The 14,565-nt window shown below is 45.3% G+C and overlaps 1 long non-coding RNA gene across 1 annotated transcript in view; it reads left to right on the plus strand.

Moving 5' to 3' along the window:
* Positions 1 to 487: 487 nt before the first annotated feature.
* LOC123775504 (uncharacterized) overlaps positions 488 to 14,565 on the plus strand; it is a 32,190-nt gene continuing 18,112 nt past the window's right edge. Inside the window, exons 1-2 of the long non-coding RNA XR_015723200.1 lie at positions 488 to 852; positions 2,155 to 2,230. This is a non-coding gene — a long non-coding RNA (uncharacterized LOC123775504). The remainder of the gene's footprint in view (positions 853 to 2,154; positions 2,231 to 14,565) is intronic.

Raw genomic sequence — 14,565 nt, forward strand, 5'->3', positions numbered from 1 at the left:
ATTCCCTCCCGCCCTCCGCTTTAGCTCCGTGCGGGTCACCGGCGCTGCTGGGTGAGTACCGAGCGGCCTCTCAGCGGTCGCGCCCCGCCGCGCCTCTCGCGCACGCCCTCCCGGGATTTGGCCACAGGGGCCCGCAACCCGGGCGGGTGACAGGACCCTGTGCTCTGCCAGCCGTCCTCACTGCGGCCCTCGGCTCGGGACTCTGGCCTCGTGCCCGCCGGCCGCCCGGTCTCCTCACCGGACTCCCCGCCGAGCGAGCCGGAGAGCGCGCCGCGACTGCTCCCGGGCCCAGCGCTCTCTCCCCGGGGGCCGGCCGGGGGTCAAGGTCTCGGCTCCGTTCGCTCGCAGCGCCGCCCCCTGGCGCTGAGCCGGCGGGAACGTGAGGGCGGCCGCCGCGCGGATCTCGCGCAGCCGGTTCCGCCGCCGCCGACGGGGCGGAGACTGGGCGTCCGCGTGGCCCCGGCGGCCGGCCGGGAGGGGCGGGAGCCAGTGGCCGCGTAACCGCCCCGGGTCGCGGGCGCGGGCCGTGTGCCACCCCGGGGGCCTGGGCGCTGCCTGGTCGGAACCGAACGTTTCACGTCGCAGACGGCGCTCCCGAGGTTGCTCGGGTTGGGACAGACAGGCGAGTGTAAAGCAGGGTCGCCGCCTTGGTGCCCTCAGCGGGTGATGCAGCCGTGGACAAGAGCCAAGCCCTTCTGCAGGCAAGGCCAGGCAGGCAGCCTCCCACCCACCGAGGAAGTCAGCAGTGCCCGACCTCTCCCCGTGACCGCATCCCATCTGCCCTGGCCCTCTGCTCCCCGAACCTGTTTTGAGGATAGGCGTGAACTCTCCTGCCTCTGACACTCACACCTGGTGAGTGTCCATCTGTAGGGACCTAGGGTTGCCCTCTTGGTCTTTGTCCTCCCCTACCACCCCCACCCCAGCCATCACCCTGTCTTCCCCAATGACCCAGTCTCCCCTCGACCTTTCCTCAGCCCACCCCTGACGCTTCAGCCTCCCCACAGCTGAAGCTCGCTTAGCTCCTTCAGCACTAAGCCTGTGCTCCACCCACCCCCATTCTCCTCCCTGTTTCCCTGTCTTCGCAACCTTGTGGCTATTTCTGGCTCCCTATCCCCCCAAGTCACCACTATCCATCCTTAACAGGGACTCCAAACGCTGCTCTTCCCCACTGTCCTCATGGTCCCTGACTCAGCCCCCCCCCCCCACCTTGAATCTGGGATCACTGCCCCAGTCCAGCACAGAAGCTTCTCCTGACACGGCCTGATGGAGTTTGTGTGACCTGTTGGTGTCTCCACTTGAGACTCCGCTTCTGCCCTGCCCTGGGTGCCACCCCCAGCCTGTACCCTCCCTTGTGCTCACAGAACTGTCAGTGGAATCCAGACGCCTGGCAGAAACCTTTCTTCCTGGGGTTCACAGAGCAGACTCAGGTTCCTGCTTTTTCTGCCCAAAGGGAGGGAGCCCCATTTCTTAATCTCACCTGCTCTTGCTGGTCCTGCATCCTCCAAGGACCTACTGGCATGATGGAGAAGGAGGGAAGCTTGCCTCATCCTTTCCTCTGGCACAGCCCAGGTTGCTGTTTGATCAGCTAAATATTCCCACCAAAAATTGGTAAAGGAAGCAGGAGCTGGTTTAATCCTGAGTCTTGGCTGCCCCTGTCCTGGAGTTTATGATGGCAGCATTGCCACTTTCTGAGCACCTACTGTGTGTATTAATGGACCCCCAGAAAGGAAGATCATCGCCATTTACCCTGGCTTAGCTAAATCCTAACCCTTCCATCAAGACTCAAGCCCCCTGCAGCCAAGGGCTTAATTAAGAGCCCACGTTTATCACTTGTCATGGTTTTCTCACTCTGTTGTTGCTGTCTCCAGAAAGAGACAGTGATGTCAGCTCTGTCCCTATGATCAGCTCTGGTGCACCCCAGCACACCTAGGCCAGACAGCCAGTCACATGCCAAGAGAGGGTGGACTCCCCTTTCCAGGGGCACTCGGGATGTGCTCAAGAAGCTCCATGGAGGCAGGTCTCTCATGCCCCATAAGGCCACAGAAAGCTGTTCTTGGCCCATTATTGAGGACACACCGTGTCCTGCCTCTGGATGAAGACAGGAGTCCATCCTTTTAGGGATACACACTAAAATAGTGCTGCTCATATTTCCAGATGTTTTGCACCAGGAAAAACCACCGGGTTCAACGGGGGCTTGCTAACTTTTGACTTGCCAAGAAGTTCACTGACAGTAAGTACTATCTACTATCACCATCCTGAACTTTAATTCCAGTAATATGGGAATGACATGGACGCATTACTAACAGATTTTGCTTTTTAAAAAGTTTTTGTTTCGAAATGTTTGCAAACTTATAAAAAATTGCAAGGATATTACAGTGAACTCTTATATACCCTTCCCTCAGGTTTATGAAGTACTAGCATTTTTCCATATTTGGATTTTTGTTCTCTCTCTCTCTCTCTCTACACACACACACACACACACACACACACACACACACAGAGAAAGTAGTCTCTATACAAATAAATTTATTACCTAAACCATTTGAAAGTAAGTTGTAGATATGGCACCTCTTAACCCTGAAATACTAGTACTATTATCAAAATCAGGAAATTTAGCATCTCTGATACAATATTATTATCTAACCGACATACCTTCTTCAAATTTTGCTAGATGTCCCAATAATGTCCCCTTCCCCTCCTGCTGCAACTCCCTCCTCCCTTTCCTCCTCCTTCTCCCCCCTCTTCTCCACTTCCTCCTCCCCTCCCCTCCTCCTTCTCCCTTTTTCTCTTCTTCCTTCTCCTCTTCGCTCTCCTCCTCCTGCTTCCCCTCCTCCTCCTCCTAATAGCTATTGTATTCTCTGGTCCAGGATCCTGTCCAGAATCACATTTTGCATTTAGCTGTCCTGTCTCTTTAGTCTCCTTCAATCTGGAACAGTTCCTCAGCCTTTCTTTGTCTTTTATGACATTGACTTTTTTTTTTTGAAGTACAGGCCAGTTATTATGTAGAATGTCCCTCAGTTGGAGTTGGACTGATGTTTCCTCACGATCATATTCAGGCAATGCATTTTTGCCAAGAATACCACAGAAGTGATATGTCCTTTCTCAGTATATCACATCAAGAGGCACATGACATTGGTTTGTCCTATTTTGAGAAATGTTAATTTTGATCACTTGGTGAGAATGATGGTGACTGTTTCCCCACTGTTAAATTATGATTATGATTTTTCCCTTTGGAATTGGTAAGTAATTTGTCAGGTGAATTAACAAGTCTTTTAAATGAAATAAAATTGGCTTTTTGGAAGACTCATTCCATAGTCCCTATTGTCCTCATTTGCTCCTGTCTGTTGAAAATATCTTCAAGTCAGCAGTGATCCATACACTGGCTCTTAAAAATCACTGCACAAGGATGCAAGCAAATTACTTCTTTATCTAACAAATACTTGAGTACTATATAAGCCGTGTACCTCAGAGGAAAGAATGGTTTACAAGCAGGGCCAATAGATAATACAATTAAGTATGGTGCATCTCTTTTATAGAAGGCCTCTGGACCATACTTTGGATTTGCTGAAAACACAGGGGACAGGGGAACAAGCTGACCAACACAACGAGGAAACAATCACTAAATCTAGAATGTGGAACATTCTGTAAGAAAGCTGGCCTGGAGCACCTGGGTGGCTCAGTTGGTTCAGCATCTTCCTTCTGCTCAGGTCCTGATGCGAGGGTCCTGGAATCGAGTCCCACATTGGCTCTCTGCTCAACCGGGAGCCTGCTTCTCCCTCTGCCTCTGCCTGCTGCTCCTCCTGCTTGTGCTCTCTCTCTTTCTCTGTCAAACAAACAAATAAATAAATAAAATCTTAAAAAAAAAAAAAAAAGGAAAATCGCTGGCCTGCAGCCTGCAAAAGGACAATTTCTTGGGAGAAAAAAAAAAGGAATGACTAAAACTAGATTAAATGATGCAGCAATTCATGAGCTTTGATTGAATTTGACTTTTTAAAACAAAAAACTATAATTAAGGACAATTGGGGAAATTTTCATATAGACTAATATTAGATGATACTATGGGATTGTCGTTGGTTTTCTTGGGTATGATAATGGTTTTATAGTTATATAAGGGAATGCATACTAATGTGTTTAGGGGTAAAGTGGCATGATGTTTGCAATTAACTTTCAAAAGGTTCAGCAAGGGGCACCTGGCTGGCCCATTTGGAAGAGCATGCAACTCTTTTTTTTTTTTCCTAAGATTTTATTTATCTACCTGACAGAGAGAGAGAGACAGCCAGCGAGAGAGGGAACACAAGCAGGGGGAGTGGGAGAGGAAGAAGCAGGCTCCCAGAGGAGGAGCCCGATGCGGGGCTCGATCCCAGAACACCGAGATCATGCCCTGAGCCGAAGGCAGACGCCTAATGACTGAGCCACCCAGGTGCCCCTAGAGCATGCAACTCTTGATCTCAGGGTTGTGAGTTCAAGCCCCACGTTTGGTATAGAGATTACTTAAATAAATAAAACTTAAATGGGGCTCCTGGGTGGCTCAGATGGTTAAGTGTCTGCCTTCAGCTCAGATCTTGATCTCCTGGTCCTGGGATCGAGCTCTGCTCTGTGTTGGTCTTCCTGCTCAGCAGGGGTAGTCTTGCTTCTCTCTGTGCCTCTGCCCGTCCCCAGCCCCCAGCTCGTGCTCTCTGCCTCTCTCAAATGAATAAATAAAATCCTTAAAATATATAAATAAATAAAACTTTAAAAAAAGGTTCAGCAAAAACTCATTCATATATATATAGACAGAGAAAGAGCAAAGTGGCAAAACATTAAAAATTGTTGAAGCTTGGGGGCGCCTGAGTGGCTCAGCCAGTTAAGCGTCTGCCTTCAGCTCAGGTCAGGATCCCAGGGTCCTGGGCTGGAGCCCCATGTTGGGCAAACTGCTCAGCAGGGAGCCTGCTTCTCCCTCTGCCTGTGGCTCCCCCTGCTTGTGCTCTTTCTCTCAATCTTGCTCTATGTCAAATAAATAAAATCTTTTTAAAAAATTGTTGAAGCTTGGGGCGCCTGGGTGGCACAGCAGTTAAGCATCTGCCTTTGGCTCAGGGCGTGATCCCGGCGTTCTGGGATCGAGCCCCACATCAGGCTCTTCCACTATGAGCCTGCTTCTTCCTCTCCCACTCCCCCTGCTTGTGTTCCCTCTCTCGCTGGCTGTCTCTATCTCTGTCGAATAAATAAATAAAATCTTAAAAAAAAATTGTCGAAGCTTGATAGAGAGTGTAGGGAGGCTCGTAGGACTATTCTTTCTACTTTTCTGTGGTTTTGGATTTTTGAAAATCAAAAATTTGAAGGAATAACATATAGATGTAATTGTAGTTAATAAAAATAAAACTCCCTTTAAACTGTTCTGAATTTAGGGGGTGCCTGGTTGGCTCAGTTGGTTGAGCCTCTGACTCTTGATTTTGGCTCAGCTCGTGGTCTCAGGCTCCTGAAATTGAGCCCCACATGGGGTACCACACTCCGTGGGAAGTCTGCTTGTTTCCCTGTCCCTCTGCCCCTCCCCTGCTCACACATGCTCTTGCTCTTTCCCTCTAGAATAAATAAGTCTTTTTAAAAAATAAAACATTGCTGAATTTACAGTATTATTATTGTAAGTTTTCTCTACTGTTCTCTTCACTGTTACATGTGGAGAATTTCCTCAATTTTTTTCGTATTTAAAAAGGCTCCTAATTCAGCCTTTCTGGAAAGTATCTGGGTAATATATGAGACATCTTACAAATTTCGTCTCAACTTTGACTTGGGTATTTACCCAAGAAAATAATCGTGCACTAATGTAAAGATTCAGCAACAGAGTTTTCATCCTAGTGTAACAATATGTCAATGAAGAAATTGCATATAATTTAAATGCTCAACTCTTTATTGGTTAAATAAACTATGGCCCAACCACCGAAAGAAAGGAATATGGCACAGGCATCGAAATTGTTGTGAGGTCAACCATGTGCTGACAGTTGTTGAGGCTGGTTGACTTGTATACAGAAGCCCATTATTTTTCCTTAATTAAATTGCAGAACAGTGTTTAACAAGTGAAAGATATTGGTACCATATATTTAGCTTATGAAAAAATAGTATGTACTGTATAATCCTATTTTTGTTTAAAAAAAAAAAAAAGAGGCTGGGATATACACGTCCAAGTGCTCAACCTTGGTTATCTGTCCAGGTTGGACTGACAGTTTTTATTTTCAACTTTTAAAAATTTATAGAGTGAGCACTTTTATATTAAGAAATAACAATAAAAAAGATGTTGAAAAAATGTTACTGAATCCCAGAATGTTTTCTTCTACCTAGTATGAAGGAACCCCACTGGGCGTCCCGGCGGGGCGGGGAGTGGGGGGAGGGAATGGGGGGGCCTCACCCAGAGGTGGGACCATCCCCAGCCACCAGGTGGCAGTGCTGCTCGCTGAGGGCGCCTCCTTCAACGGAGCACCTCAGCCGCACCCCTCCCCGCCCAGTGTCCTCTGCCGCCCATCGCGTATCCCCTGAAAACAGAGGAGCACTCCCTGAAAAAAAGAAAGACAGCCTGGTGTATAGGGGAGCTCCTCCCCTCTCCGCACCTAGGTTAGGGGTGCAAATAGTGCCGGCTGTGAAGATGGCAAGTGGGGAAATGTTCCTTTCCTTGGGGATAATGGGAGGAGAAGCCTTCCCTGCGAACAGTTATCTAGCTGTGTCTAGATGTGGCAGGGCCGCCAGACTTGAGAGAGAGAGAGACAGAGAGAATGGAGAGAGAGAATGTGTTAAGAATATTCTGCATGAGGGCGCCTGGGTGGCACAGTGGTTGGGCGTCTGCCTTCACCTCAGGGCGTGATCCCGGTGTTCTGGGATCGAGCCCCACATCAGGCTCCTCCGCTATGAGCCTGCTTCTTCCTCTCCCACTCCCCCTGCTTGTGTTCCCTCTCTCGCTGGCTGTCTCTCTCTCTGTCGAATAAACAAATAAAATCTTTTTTTTTTTTTAAGAATATTCTGCATGTTTTACTGATTGTGTCATTTTTCTTTGTGTGTGTGTGTGTGTGAGATTGTGTTAATATTTGGAACATGTTCTTCTATTTCAAAACAACAGTATGGATAGAATGTTGAAGAAAACACAATATTTACTTCATATCCCAATTCTATGCATATTCTCTTCTACTTTTCAGTTCACGCATTGTTCATCATCACATTAGAAATCCTTGCTATACCTTCCTTTGAAGCAGGATCAATGCACTATCCAGATATAATTTCAGCATAACTTAACCAATAGGAAGTGTATTGAAGAACGGTATCCTTTTGTGTTATGCTCTGTGGGCTTCTTAAAAAGTTCTTTATCTACAAAACAATAATGTAACTGTATTTATAAAATTGTTTCCCAATTAAGAAAATGTCTAATAATTTAGAAAAGTGGACATTTGCACAATTTTTTTAATAATTCGTGGTTTAAAGTGTAAAAACGAATGTTTTTAGTATGGTCACAGAGTTCGGCAGCCATCACCACGATCCATTTTTCCAGTCATTATACTGCTGTATCCATTAGCACTCACTCCCCATTTCCCCCCACATTCCTTCCCCAAGACCTCAGCAAGCACTAATCTGCTGTCTCTATACATTTGCCTGCTCCAGACATTTCATATAAATGGAATCATACAACATACGTTCTTTAGTGACTGACTTGGCGTTATGTTTTCAATGTTGGGCGCCTGGGTGGCTCAGTCAGTTACGCATGTGCCTTCGACTCAGGTCTTGATCCCAAAGGCCTGAGATCCAGCCTCGCATCAGGCTCCCTGCTTAGCGGGGACTCTGCTTCTCCCTCTGCCTTGGCTGCTCCCCCTGCTTGTGCTCTCTCTCTCTCTGTCAAATAAATAAACAAAATCTTTAAAAAAAAAGATTATCCATGTTGTCACATACCAGTAATTAAGCCCTTTTTATTGCCAAATAATATTCCAAGGTATGGAATCTTACTTGTCCATCAATTGATGAATATTTGGGTCGTTTCCACTTTTTGGCTATTATGAATAACCAAGCGCTTGTTGTTATCTGTCTTTTTGGTCACAGTCATTACACTAGGAGTGAAGTGGTATCTCATTGTGATTTGATTTGCATTTCTGTGTTGGCTAGGGGCCATTTGCATATCTTCTTTGGTGAAATGTCTATTCAAATCCTTTGCTCATTCTTTAGTTGGATCATTTGTCATTTTAATCCTGGATTGTGAGAGTTCTTTATAAATTTTAGATACACGCCCCTTATCGGACATCTGATTTGCAAATATTTTATCTCATTCTGTAGGGTTGTCTTTTTACTTTCCTGATGGTGCCGTTTGAAGCACAAAAGTTTTTAATTTTGATGAACTTCAGCTTATCTGTTGTGTTCTTCTGTTAGGTGTGTTTTGCCCGCTCTAAGTTCACGGAGATTTATGCCTGTGTTTTCTTCCCATATTTCTTACAAGAAATATATGTTGTTTATGGTGTAAGGTGGGAGTCCACTTCATTCCTTTGTAACTGGATATCCAGTTGTCCCAGTGCCATTTGTGCAAAAGATTGTTCTTTCCTCCAGCGAATTGCCTTGGCGCCCTTGTTGAAAATCAACTGATCATAAATGTAAAGGTTTATTTCTGGACTCTTAATTCTATCTATTGCTCTATGTCTATCCTTATGCCAGCACCACACTGTCTTCGTTACTATGAATTTATTGTAAGTTTTGAAATCATAAAGCATGAGTCTTCCAACTTTGTTATTTTTCAAGATTGTTTTGGCAACACTGGGTCCCTGGAATTTCCATATGAGTCTTAGAAACAGCTTGTCAATTTCTTTTTTTTTTTTTTAAGATTTTATTTATTTATTCGACAGAGAGAGACAGCCAGCGAGAGAGGGAACACAAGCAGGGGGAGTGGGAGAGGAAGAAGCAGGCTCATAGCGGAGGAGCCTGATGTGGGGCTCGATCCCATAATGCCGGGATCACGCCCTGAGCCGAAGGCAGACGATTAACCGCTGTGCCACCCAGGCGCCCCAGCTTGTCAATTTCTATTAAAAAAAATTCAGCTGGGATTTTGATGTTGGTTATGTTGAATCTGTAGATCGATTTGAGGAGCCTTGGCATCTTAACCATATTAAGTCTTTTCATCCATGAACATAGGATGTCTTCTATTAATTAAGTGCACATCTGATTTTTTAATTTTATTTTTACTAGGCAGGAAGCTAAAATATCAGATGGTTCTAGATCAGTTTCAAACATTTAGGTACCTTGAATAAAGTCTACTAAGCAGATGGGTATCGTTTGGCACAGCTTGAGGATAACAGGTCCTCCCTGTGCAGAACAGTTGAGTAGAATAACTTGGGGTTGCTACCACAAACTGCTGGTTTTCTTCTTTAAGAAATCTTGGGTAAGCCTTCTTCTCTGGACTTACTTTCCTTACTTATAAAAAAAGGAAACAACCATGATTACCTCAATCACTTCAGTAAAAAATTGCTAAATGAATTTTTAAAAATACAGTATAAAAATAGACAAAAGATTTGAACAGATACTTCATTAAAGAAGATATACAGGGGCACTTGGGTGGCTCACCTAAGCGTCTGACTTCAGCTTAAGTCAGGATCTCAGGGTTTTAGGATCACCCAGTTCCGGACTCAGCACAAAGTCTGCTTGTCTCTCTCCCTCTGCCTCTCCCTTTCCCCCTCCCCCTGCTCATGCTTGCTCTATCTCTCTTACAAATAAATAAATGAAATCTTAAAAAGAAAAGAAAAGAGGAAGATATACAAAAATGACTAATAAACAAATGCAGATATGCTCAATATCATAAGCCAACATTAGCCAACATGCAGATTAAGACCATGATAAGATACACACCCACCAGCATGGCGAAAACTTAAAAGACTGATAATACCAGGTACTGGTGAAGATATGAAGCAAAGAACTCTCTTTCACTGCTGGTAGTAGTATTAAATGGTACAACTGCTTTGGAAAACAGATCAGTCTTCCTTCCTTCCTTCCTTCCTTCCTTCCTTCCTTCCTTCCTTCCTTCCTTCCTTCCTTCCCTCCCTTCCTCCCTCCCTCCCTCCCTCCCTCCCTCCCTCCCTCCCTCCCTCCCTCCTTTCTAAAAAGATTTTAAGTAGAGACGCCTGGGTGGCTGTCGGTTAAACGTCTGCCTTCAGCTCAGGTCAAGGTCCTGAGCTAGTTGATCGAGCCCCATGTCAGGCTCCCTGCCCAGTGGGGAGTCTGCCTCTCCCTCTGCCCCTCTTTCCCACTGTGCTCTCTCTCTCACTCTCTCTATTGCTCTCTCTCTCTTTCAAGTAAATAAAATCTTCAAAAAAAATAAAAATTAAAAATTAAAAGATTTTCATCTCTACACCCAGCATGGGACTCAAACTCACAACCCCAAGATCAAGAGTCTCACGCTCCTCTGACGGAGCCAGCCAGGCTCCCCAGATCAATAGTTCTTTGTAAAGTTAACATACATAACATAACAGTAATTCCACTCTATGCTATTTACCCAAGAGAAATGAACATATATATCCACAGAAAGATTTGTACATGAATGTTTATAGCAGCTGTATTTGCAATAAGCAAAAATCAGAAACAGCCCAATATCCTTTGACCGGAGAATGGGTAAATAAATTGTGGCATAGTCAATACAAATTAAAGACAAGTCAATAATTTAAAGGAACAAATTACTGATACAACATGCATGAATCTTAAAAATACGACGCTGAGTGAAGGAAGCCAGACACAAAGAGTACTGGATGGTTTCATTTATATGAAATTCTGAAACAATCAAAACTAAGCTATTGTTACAGCATATCAGTGGTTTTCTGGGGACAAAGGGGGAGGGAGGACCAACTGCAAAGAGGCTTGAGGAAACCTTCTGCGGTGATGGAGATGCTCTATCTTCATCGGCATGGTCGTTATATGTGTGCATACCTTTGGAAAAACTCATCAAGCTTCTTTTAATGTACTTGATGTACATTAAAATTAATATACTTAAAATGGGTACATTTTATTATATGTAAATCATACCTCAATAAAGTTGATTAAAAAAATAAGTCCACACTTGAGAGTTGGCTATTACAAGAGCTTCAGGTATCTCTGTGTCTAATCTGTCTCAGGCACTTCACTGATTATCATAATGAGTATTAGAAATGGGTTTTCATTAAAAACTTATAAAGGCATCATAAAGACCATGAAGACTTATAATCAATAAATTAGTAAATGCCTCTCTTTGTACTGTTATGAGGATCCAGTGTGATAACATAAATGCAAGTATACGGCTTTGATGGGCCGTACAAGTAGGTCTTGGCTCGAAAGTCAGAGATCCCCCAGGCTTCCAGATTTCCAGCCCCTTTACGATCCTGACCTAAAGGCCTAAGAGGTCCCTCTGGCTGTCCCCTGCCAGGGTCTTGGCTTGCTTACAGTCACCCCTGGGCCTCATCTTCTGAAGGGCCCTGATCCTGTCCCCAAGATGGTGGGGAAACCCTTAGGATCTGCCTTGCTTCTGAGTGCCTGGATGGAACTGGAGTTGACCTTTACCTCTTTGCCCTAACCTGTGGCCCCAGGATGCGTTTTGCTTTGACTGGCCTGAGAGTTTGTAAGCAGTCAAGACAGCTGCACTGCAGTCACACAGACCTTGTTATGGCCTGGCTGTTTGTGTACCCCTCAAATTCGTACGTTGAAGCCCTAACCCCACAATGGGATGGTATTTGGAAGTGGAGCCTTTGGGAAACAATTAGGCTGAGATGAGGTCATGAAGGTGGGGACCCTCATGATGGAATTAGTGTCTTTGTGAGAAGATGAAGAGACCAGGGTGTGCTCACTGCCCCTCCCCCCAACCACCACCACCAGGTGAGGACACGGCATGAAAGTGACTGCCTGCAAACCAGAATAGGACCCTCACCAAGACCTCAGCCATACTGGCAACCTGATCTTAGACTGCCCAGCCTCCAAAACTGGGAGAGATAGCTGTTGTTTAAGCTGCCCAGTCTATTGTAATTTGTGAAAGCAATCTGAACAGACTAAGACAAACCTCATCCTGGCAAATAGGAGATGAACTGTGGCGCTTCCTCTAAAAGCCTCCTGAACTACATTATGTCTCCTAAATTTAGACAAATCCCTCTTGAATATTCCAAAGCCACCATACTGTTTTGAACCCATTTCCAGAATCCCAGGTAGGCCCGCCCAGCCTTTTCTGGCCCCTGTAACCGACCCTCCTGCTCTCAATGACCTCTTACCCACACCCAGATGTTCCTCTGATCTCACCCTGGTGCCACCAGGGCTTCGCCCGGTTGTCCAAGCTGACCCTGCCTGACTCCTTGTCTCTCCCTTAAGCTTTGAGCATAGAGATCTGAGACTTTCCGGATTCAGCTACTGGAGAATGACCCCCTACTCAGGGCACGGTTTCTCCAAACCTTAGAAGCCACCCACCCACAATGTCTGACCCACCCAAGACCCAGGCCCCTGGGGGTTCATACTCTGGTGTCCCTCCTTAGGTATAAATAAAACAGTGTCCTAAATAATTACACATCTTGTCTTTAGCGTTTTTCCCCCTGACCCTGTAAGTTACCTTGAGCAGTGGTTGGGAGTGGTTGGGCTTCCGTGTTCTTTCCCACCGAGAGAGCAGAACTGAAGCCCCCCAGCAACTCCTGTGAGCTGTGTGGTGTATGCGCGGTCTGCCCGCGGCAACCTCACCTCCCATCCTGTGGGCTCTGTAGACCAGAGCCGAGGAAAGTTGAAGCTGCTCAGACCCAGGGATAAACACTGTTGACAGTGGCCACTGGCCTGCCACAAGATTTTTTAGGCATCTGAAAATACAGGGACTTGTTTCTGAGTGTGTGTTGCGGTGGTAATATTTTTTTCTTTTTAACAGGCTGGGGTCATATTTCAATTCAACAAGTGTCCGTTGATTACCTACCGTATGCTAGGCACTTTGAGCTCACTGAAAAAGAATTCTGCAACTTGCAGTTTTTGCTTAAAAGCATAAAATCTTTCCATGTCAATACGTAATGATCTGTCATTATTTTTTCCATCATTGTAAAACTTTAGCACGCTTAGCACTTTAATGCATTTTCTGCTCTGATAAATATGGAGTTGATCGAAGTACCTCTAGCTATTTCTATCACCATTATTGGGTGGGATGCAATGAACAGATTTCCTAAGGCTAGGGAATTAGGCAAAAGCAGGGTTATGAATTTAAGTCATAGACTCTTTCTCCCGGGGCGCCTGGGTGGCACAGAGGTTGGGCGTCTGCCTTCGGCTCAGGGCGTGATCCCGGCGTTATGGGATCGAGCCCCACATCAGGCTCCTCCACTATGAGCCTGCTTCTTCCTCTCCCACTCCCCCTGCTTGTGTTCCCTCTCTCGCTGGCTGTCTCTGTCTCTGTCAAATAAATAAATAAAATCTTTAAAAAAAAAAAAAAGAATCTTTCTCCCTAATGGGTTAAAACATACTTTTCAGTTTTACTTTCTATGCTGGATCTGTAAAAAGAATTACAGTGGTAGGACTACTTTTGATCTACATGTTTGTGAGAGCTGATACTAAAAGGAATTTGTTGGGTTTGGGAGGCAGCATGTGGGGGGTGAGATAGGGCTGGAGAAGATAGGCCCTGAGCCCCTAGGACATTGGAGGACATGCGAAGAGCCATGGAAGTCATTGTGGGGTTTTAAGCAGGAGCAAGATTGGAATCCTAATTTTTCCAGTTTTATTGATATATAATTGATACATAGCATGGTATTATGTTTGAAGTATACAACATAATGATTTGATATAGGTATATATTGTGAAATAAAAAATTACCATGTTACGTTTAGTTAACACCCATCACTTCACATTGTTCCAATGTTTTTTCTTGTGATGAGAACTTTTTTATTTTTTTTAAGAAAGCCCTATGCCCAATGTGCAGCTTGAACTCATGACCCTGCGATCAAGAGTCACATGCTCTACTGTCTGAGCCAGCCGGGGGCCTCTTGTGATAAGAACTTTTAAGATCTACTCTCTTAACAACTTTCAAATATACAACACAGTATTGTTAACTGTAGTCGCTGTACCTTACATCCCCAGAACTTATTTATTTCATAACTGGACGTTTGTACCTTTTGACCCCTTCCCCCATTTCCCCCACTCCGTACCTACTGGGTTTGGCAACCACCAATCTGTTCTCTATTTCTGTGAGTTTTTTATTTTAGATTCCACATATAAGTGAGATGATCCAGTTTTCGTCTTTCTTTCTGGCTTATTTCACTGAGCATAATATCCTCAAGGTCCATCCATGTTGTTGCAAATGGCAAGATTTCCTTCTTTTTTGTGGTTGAATAATTTTCCACTGTATAGATAAATACCGCAGTTTTTTATCCATTCATCTGTTGGTGGATATTTAGGTTGTTTCTTTGTCTTGGCTTTGTCTTGTTATTGTAAATAACACTGCAATGAAAATGGGGGTGTGGGAGCACCTGGGTGGCTCAGTCAGTTAAGCTTTTGTCTCTTGATTTTGGCCCAGGTCATGATCTCAGGGTCCTGGGATCAAACCCTGCGTCAAGGTCCACCTCAGCGGGGAGTCTGCTTGAGGATTCTCTCCCTCTCCCCCGGCCC

Source organism: Ursus americanus, chromosome 36 (genome assembly GCF_024610735.1).
Source record: "Ursus americanus isolate L20-20 chromosome 36, mUrsAme1.1.p, whole genome shotgun sequence".
NCBI classification, from domain to species: domain Eukaryota; kingdom Metazoa; phylum Chordata; class Mammalia; order Carnivora; family Ursidae; genus Ursus; species Ursus americanus.